Here is a 6,649-nt window from a genome sequence, read left to right as displayed (position 1 = left end):
TTCAGATCCAGTTCAGGGTCCCATGTGGCATTCAGTTTTTATGTCTTTTCCAATCTGTGATGGTTCCTCATGATTTCTTTGTCTTTCGTGACCTTAACACTTTTAGGAGTACTGGTCAGTTATTTTTTAGGCTGTTCCTTGGCTTGGATTTGTCCAGTGTTTTCTCATGATTAGACAGGGGTTTTGAAGTTTCTTGGAGAACACCACACTTCTCCATGCATCATATTGGAGTATATCATGTCAATATGTCTTATTACTGGTGGTGTTAATAAGACACATTGCTATCGATGACATCTGATCACTTGGTTAAGGTGGCATCTGTCTGGTTTTTCCACTGCAAAGAGAAGAATTCCATTTGTGTTAATATATACTTGGGGGGAGATGCTGTGAGATTACCTTGGCTTTATTTGTAACCAGAATCATTACATGTGTGTGTTGGGATGGAGGGGTGATGAGGGGGTGGTGGAATGGGCTGGACTGTGTGATCTGTTCACTCTCTACATGCCAAGAACAGATCAGAGCTTGCTATGACTGTGCCACACAAAGAGGGAAAGAGACCTTCGTATTATAATAAAACCTGGGGCAAAGTCTTGATACGCATAAAGGAAAATGTGATATGGCATGTTTTTATTGTGTATGTGGGAGGGAGGTGTGTGTTGTTTGTTGAATCTAGTTCTTTTTATCCACGAGTTCATTCATTATTTCTTAATAAAATATAATATTTTTTGAGTGTTTACAAAGTGCCAGGTACTGTACTAGGCTCTGCCTCTCTTATCTCAGTTCATACAACACTTAGACATCATTAGCTGTTTTACAGATAAGGATACCAAGGCTCATGGAAGTAAGCTACCCAAAGGCAAGTGGCAGAACTGAAACTTGAACCCAGGCTCGTCTAACTCAGAAGTGTGTACCGGGAGCAATGCAGAGAATCAAGGTCCTTGCATTCATGGTACTTACATTCTAGTGCAAGAGTCAGGCAAAGCACCAAGCTTGCTTTCCTACTGTGTGCCAGGCCCTGCAATTAGTCCTAGAGATGCAGAAGTATGAGACAGATGTTCAAGAAGCTCACACCTATTGCACAGGGACCTTGGGAAGAGGCACCAAGGGCCTGGGGAAGAACTTTTCCTTATGGGCATCATCCTTGTTTTTTCAGTGACAATCCCGTGTCTCAAGAATCACTGAAATGTTTTTTCTCAGGCCTTTAATGAGTCAGGGTGGATTTGCCAGGTTGCCCTCAGCCACAAATAGCTAAACAGAGAAGGGGACTAATAGCGATGGGATGCCTGCTTGGCTTGTCACTGGCTGTTATTCATCTCAGCCCCACCATGAGTGAGTGTATCATTATCTCCACTAAATACACGAGTCATCCAAGGCCAAAAGAGGCTAAATAACCTCAGGCCCAAAGTCACTAGCTAGTACATGGCTAGCCAGGAGTTTGATCCCAGATGTAACTGATTCCACAGCCAGTGCCCAATCTCAGTGCCCCTTGACATGCCAGGGGTGTAGATTCCAGCATCCTTGCTGCGACGTGGCTGAGCATCCGCTACCTTCTCATTTGTAGATGGGGCGGCCATGTTTACAAAGTGCCTGATGGACATTGACAACAGTTCATTTGTACCAAGCATTTTTTTGCTTAAGCCCAAGGATCTTTGGGCAACTTTTGCTTTTTTTTTTTTTTTTTTTTTTGACACCCCCTCCCCTCAACAGTCAGTTCATATCAATGGACAAATGGAAAGTGACGATTCTGAATCATTTGTGACATGTAAAATGCTACTGTGTAAACAAACGTGCTTCCCTAAGAAAGATGGCATACCGCAATTCAGGTCTCTCTGCCCCCGGCTTTTGATGAGAGGGTTTAGTTCCTCATAGAGGCGATGCTTAGTAAATAGCCTTTGATGAGGCTGCTAATAGTTTGTGGCTTTCCTGTCTCTGGGCATTTGCTGAACTGTGTAGTGAAGAGGGGGACAGAAAAAATCCTTCATTCCCCTGCCTCTCCCATTTGGTGGCTCCCTAGATTCTCTCAGATCATTGTCCTTTCTGTTCTTTCCTGTTTTTGAAATTGTGAAAACAAGGTGAGGTTGCTGCACTGGAGTAGTTGGAAAAGAAAAGGAGCCTAATGATGAGCAGGCCCAGGGATTAGGATGGGGAGAGCAGGTGGCAATCTGGTTTATTAAAATTACTCCATTTGGTTCCGATCATATAGAATCGAGGTTTGCTAATTATCTTCAGTCTGCTGCTATCATCCTGCTAGAGGCAGTGAGAAGGATTACCAAAAGGTGGGATTAGCAGTAGACGGAAAGAAAAATGGGGTAAAAGGAATTGGAAGTTGTTCTTGATTTCCCTATCTTAGTTTGGATTCTCCCAGACCAGATCCAGAGGCAAGGATTCAAGCATATACAGTTTATTTGGGAGGTGCAGGAACCATTGGCAGGAAATTGAGAATGGGCTGGGAAGGAAGAAAGGCCGATAAAGGATTGCTACTCCTGTGGAAGACTGGGGCTCAATCCCACTGGTGGACCCTGGGATTGGTGATGCAGGGCACATATGTCAGAATGATCTGTCTTCCACTCAGGGAAGGGAGCTGAGGTATTTATACACCAACTTCTGGGTGTCAGTGATTAACAGCTGCTCTCATGTGGTGTTCTGGGCACACAGGCAGAATGGTTCTCTGCAGCTTAGGAGAAAGCCCTCACGCAAAGAGATGCAAATGCTGCAACTGAAAGTCAACCAGTGTGCACTGCTGTGGTAAAGCCAGAGGGATACGGGCTGGGTATCAACAGCATCTGTTATGTCCCCTTAAAACACAACAGAACACCCACTCCTCCCCCAGTATTTCCATATCACTAAATCGCACCACCATTTACTCAGCTTCTTATGCCAAAAGACCTTGGAATCTTCCTTGATGCTTTTTTGCTCTTGCGTCACATTCAGTCATGAACTCCATCTTAAAAATACACCTAGAATTCTGCTTCTTACTATCCCCACCATCATCTTTCATTGAGTTTCTGCAACAGCGTCTTATACACTCTTTCCTCTGATACGGTAGCCAGAGTGATCTTTTTAAACCTGAATCAGATCAGTTTACCCCAGGCCACCAGCTCAAAACTATCCGGTGGCCTCTCATCATTCTTAGAATAAAATCAGAAGTCTTTACCAAGCCCCCAAAGACCCTACATGATCCAGCCTCTGGCTACATCTCTGACTTCAGTTTCCATCTGTTCTCTTTGCTCACAGTGCTCCCACTAGATGGCTGTTCTTGCTGCACTCCTGCCTCCAGGCTTTTGCATCTGCTTTTTCAACATGGAACACTATTCCAGATGCTCATATCACTCTGTCCTCTCAATCACTCAGTCCTCTGCTCAAACGTCACCTCTTTAGGGAAGACTTTTCTTAATACCTTATCTAGAAAAGAGCCTTTTGTCACTCTATCCCTTAATCTGTTTAATTAATTTTTCCATAGCAGTGATCATGACCTGAATAATATTAGTTTATGTTTTATTTGTCTGTTACCTGACTCTTGCACTAGAATGTAAGTACCATGAATGCACGGACCTTGATTCTCTGCATTGCCCCCAGCTCCTAAAAGAGTGTGACACATAGTAGGCATTGATTGAATGCATGCATTAATAACTGTTTACTGGTCCTGCTGAGAGGACCCATCTGTCAAATTTTTTCAGAACAGACAGCAGAAACTGCAAACCTTGGTTTAATAACTGCCTGGCTGCCTCTTTTCCCAGAGCTGGCTCTAATGAAGAACAAATTCTCTTAACAGAGTCGGTTGAAAGTCCTGGGATTACTTTCAACATGTTCTTTCCTGACGTCCACTGAAAATCTCAACTTGTTCATTTTTCTTTTTGTTTGCCTTTCTGAAAACAATGGAAGGAAAATTGAGGGAATCAATGTGCTACATTTTATATATGATGTTGGGGACAAAATGTAATCTTGATTTTTTTTTTTAATAAACTAGAATGCAAAGTTGGTTATTTCCCCTAGCGTCTGGCACATAGCATATGCGTACTAAATGTCGAGTGAATTGGCAGTGTCCTCTATTTGATGTTATTAAGCTTTCTTTGTGTGCTAATTGTTCTGTAGAAGGTATTGGATTAGAGAGGCCACACCCTTAAAACTACCAAAGAGTGGGAGGATTTTCTCCATCACTGCCCCCAACCCAGAAAACCCTTAGCCTTATCCATACCCATTCCTTCTCATATGTACCAGTCCATGATCCTAAAAATAGTCAGTAGAATCAGTTCTATTTTTTGTGTGTGGTTTAATCTAACCCATAAAAGTAATGCAGGTTAATTTTAGAAAGTTTTTAAATTACAGAAAAGTAAAAGAGAAGAAGAAACATAATATGTGGTTCTACTACCCAGAGATAACCACAGTTAATATGTTGGTGTATTTCCTTTCAGTGTTTTCTATGTGTATTTTTACATAGATCGAATATACAATTGTATTTCTCTCTTAATATCATGAGCATTTATTCTTGGTATTCAATACTGTGAATATCTCTTTTAATAGTTATGTACTGTTACATTTTCCTGTTTTAGACCATTTAGCTTGCTTTTTATTTTTTTAAATTATAAGCAATGCTGGATAAATATCCCTATAGGTGTATCTTTGCTGGCATTCCTGATTATTTCTTTAGGATAGAGTCCCAGAAATGGTATAACTAGTTCTAAAGGAGACAAACTCTTAATACATTTTGTGAGATTTCATTTTGATTTCTAAAACCGTTCAAATGTGACTTCCATAAAAGAGCTCTAGAAAAGCAGATTGCCTCAAAGAATTTACTTCCAGTTTTGCAACATTTCAGACATAAAGTGTTTTAGCATTCAGTTTAAATGAGCACAGAAATCTTCTGTAGGCTGTCTCCTCTTCAGGCCTCTTCCCTCTCTAATAAAATGCAGCATCGGCATTATAAAAATCTTTCTTTAGTAAACAACGTCTTTTTCTGTTCTCAAGGATTGTTTTTCTAAGTCTTTCTGGCGGGTATTGAGTTTACACCTAGAACTATGTGTTGTATTTTTGCTTGCCTGTTTATGATATCTTAAGGGTTTAGTTATGCTTTGTGTGTGTGGTTTTTTTTTCATTGCCAAAGGAAGTCCAGATTTCATGGCGGTGAAACCTGCATTTATAAGTCTGTCTGGGTCTTTCCTGAAAGTCCAGGATTACCTTAGCAGGGACTGTCCTCAAGAACACTGTATGGTTAAGGAGTCCCCTCTCCAAGGCTAAGCCATCCTGGAAAGGACCTTGCCAAAGAGAAGTGGTTTATCAATGGAGGGAAACCACGCCATTCATAGGTATGAGAGGCCACGCATGCCATCTGGGAGGGTCAGGAAACAGGACGGCCTAGCAAATGATGTCTCAGCCATACTACATAATGTCCTGCATGCAACATTATTGAAAAGAATAAGTCAGACATCTCTATCTGACCTGAAAAGGCATCCATGATATTTTGTTAATTCTGAAAAACAAGATGTAGAAAAACATGTATGGTGCGATCTCATATTTGTAAGGAAAAAAAAAGGCAAAAACCATGTTTAAGGATTTGGGAGGCTGAGGCAGGCAGATCGCCTGAGGTCAGGAGTCCAAGATCAGCCTGGGCAATATGGTAAAACCCCAACTTTACTAAAAATACAGAAATTAGCTGGATGTCCTGGTGGATGCCTGTAATCCCAGCTACTCGGGAGGCTGAAGCAGAAGAATCACTTGAACCCAGGAGGTAGAGGTTGCAGTGAGCTGAGATCATGTCACTGCACTCCAGCCTGGGCAACAGAGTGAGACTCTGTCTCAAAAAAAATCATGTGTAAAGGAACCTTGAATATCTACGTAAACCAAAAGAAATACATAGAAGGACACTTATCAGACTGTTGGTAATTCACTTGTATGTGGAATTGGGCTAGATGAGAATTAGAAACTTTGCTTTATACAACTCTGTTGAATAACCTGTTACAATGAACATGTGTTACTTTTATAACTTAAAGGAGGAAAGCTAAAAAAAAAAAAAAAAAAAAAAAAAAAAAAAAAAAAAAAAAAAAAAAAAAAAAAAGCACCGGAGAGGGACAGAATAAGAAGGGGAATTTAGGAGCTATTTACGTGGGACCTGTGCAGGTGGGTCATCAGCCTCTCTGACAAGGCTGATGTGTGTGCCAAGGAAGGTTCTGTCACCCAGAAAAGTGGGACAGAGCTGGCGTGTCCTTACCCTGGCAGCTGCTAGCAAAATCAAATGTGTTGGCATTCACTGGAGATATCACACCTGTAAAGTCTTTTGGGGGAAAAAATGGGAATGATTCAGAGAGAGTCGACAATTGCCATCTGAGGGCTTGAGAGAGGGTGGCCAGGAGAGATGGGAGGAACATGCTTTAAAAGCCCCAGAATGGAAAAGATGGATTCTGCCCCTGAATCACAGAGCTCTTCTTAGCCGTCTGTGAGACGGGCCCCAGGCCTTGAACAAGAGACAGTGCCCAAGGCTTTTATTAACCTTCTTCCCTTGGGAGTGAATGCTGAGGTGTGTGTCTTTGAGAAGTGATGGCTCAGAGGCTGCACCGCTCTCAAACTTCATTTGCTTTATAATCTATTTGTGAATTAGGGTGTGTTCACCGGTGAATGGATGATTTAGACGATGACAGGTCTGCTGCAAAAATAA

The sequence above is a fragment of the Cebus imitator genome, unplaced genomic scaffold (genome assembly GCF_001604975.1).
Source record: "Cebus imitator isolate Cc_AM_T3 unplaced genomic scaffold, Cebus_imitator-1.0 Scaffold58, whole genome shotgun sequence".
Classification (NCBI taxonomy): Eukaryota; Metazoa; Chordata; class Mammalia; order Primates; family Cebidae; genus Cebus; species Cebus imitator.
The sequence above is the reverse complement of the archived record's forward strand: the minus strand, read 5'-3'. Positions refer to the sequence as shown.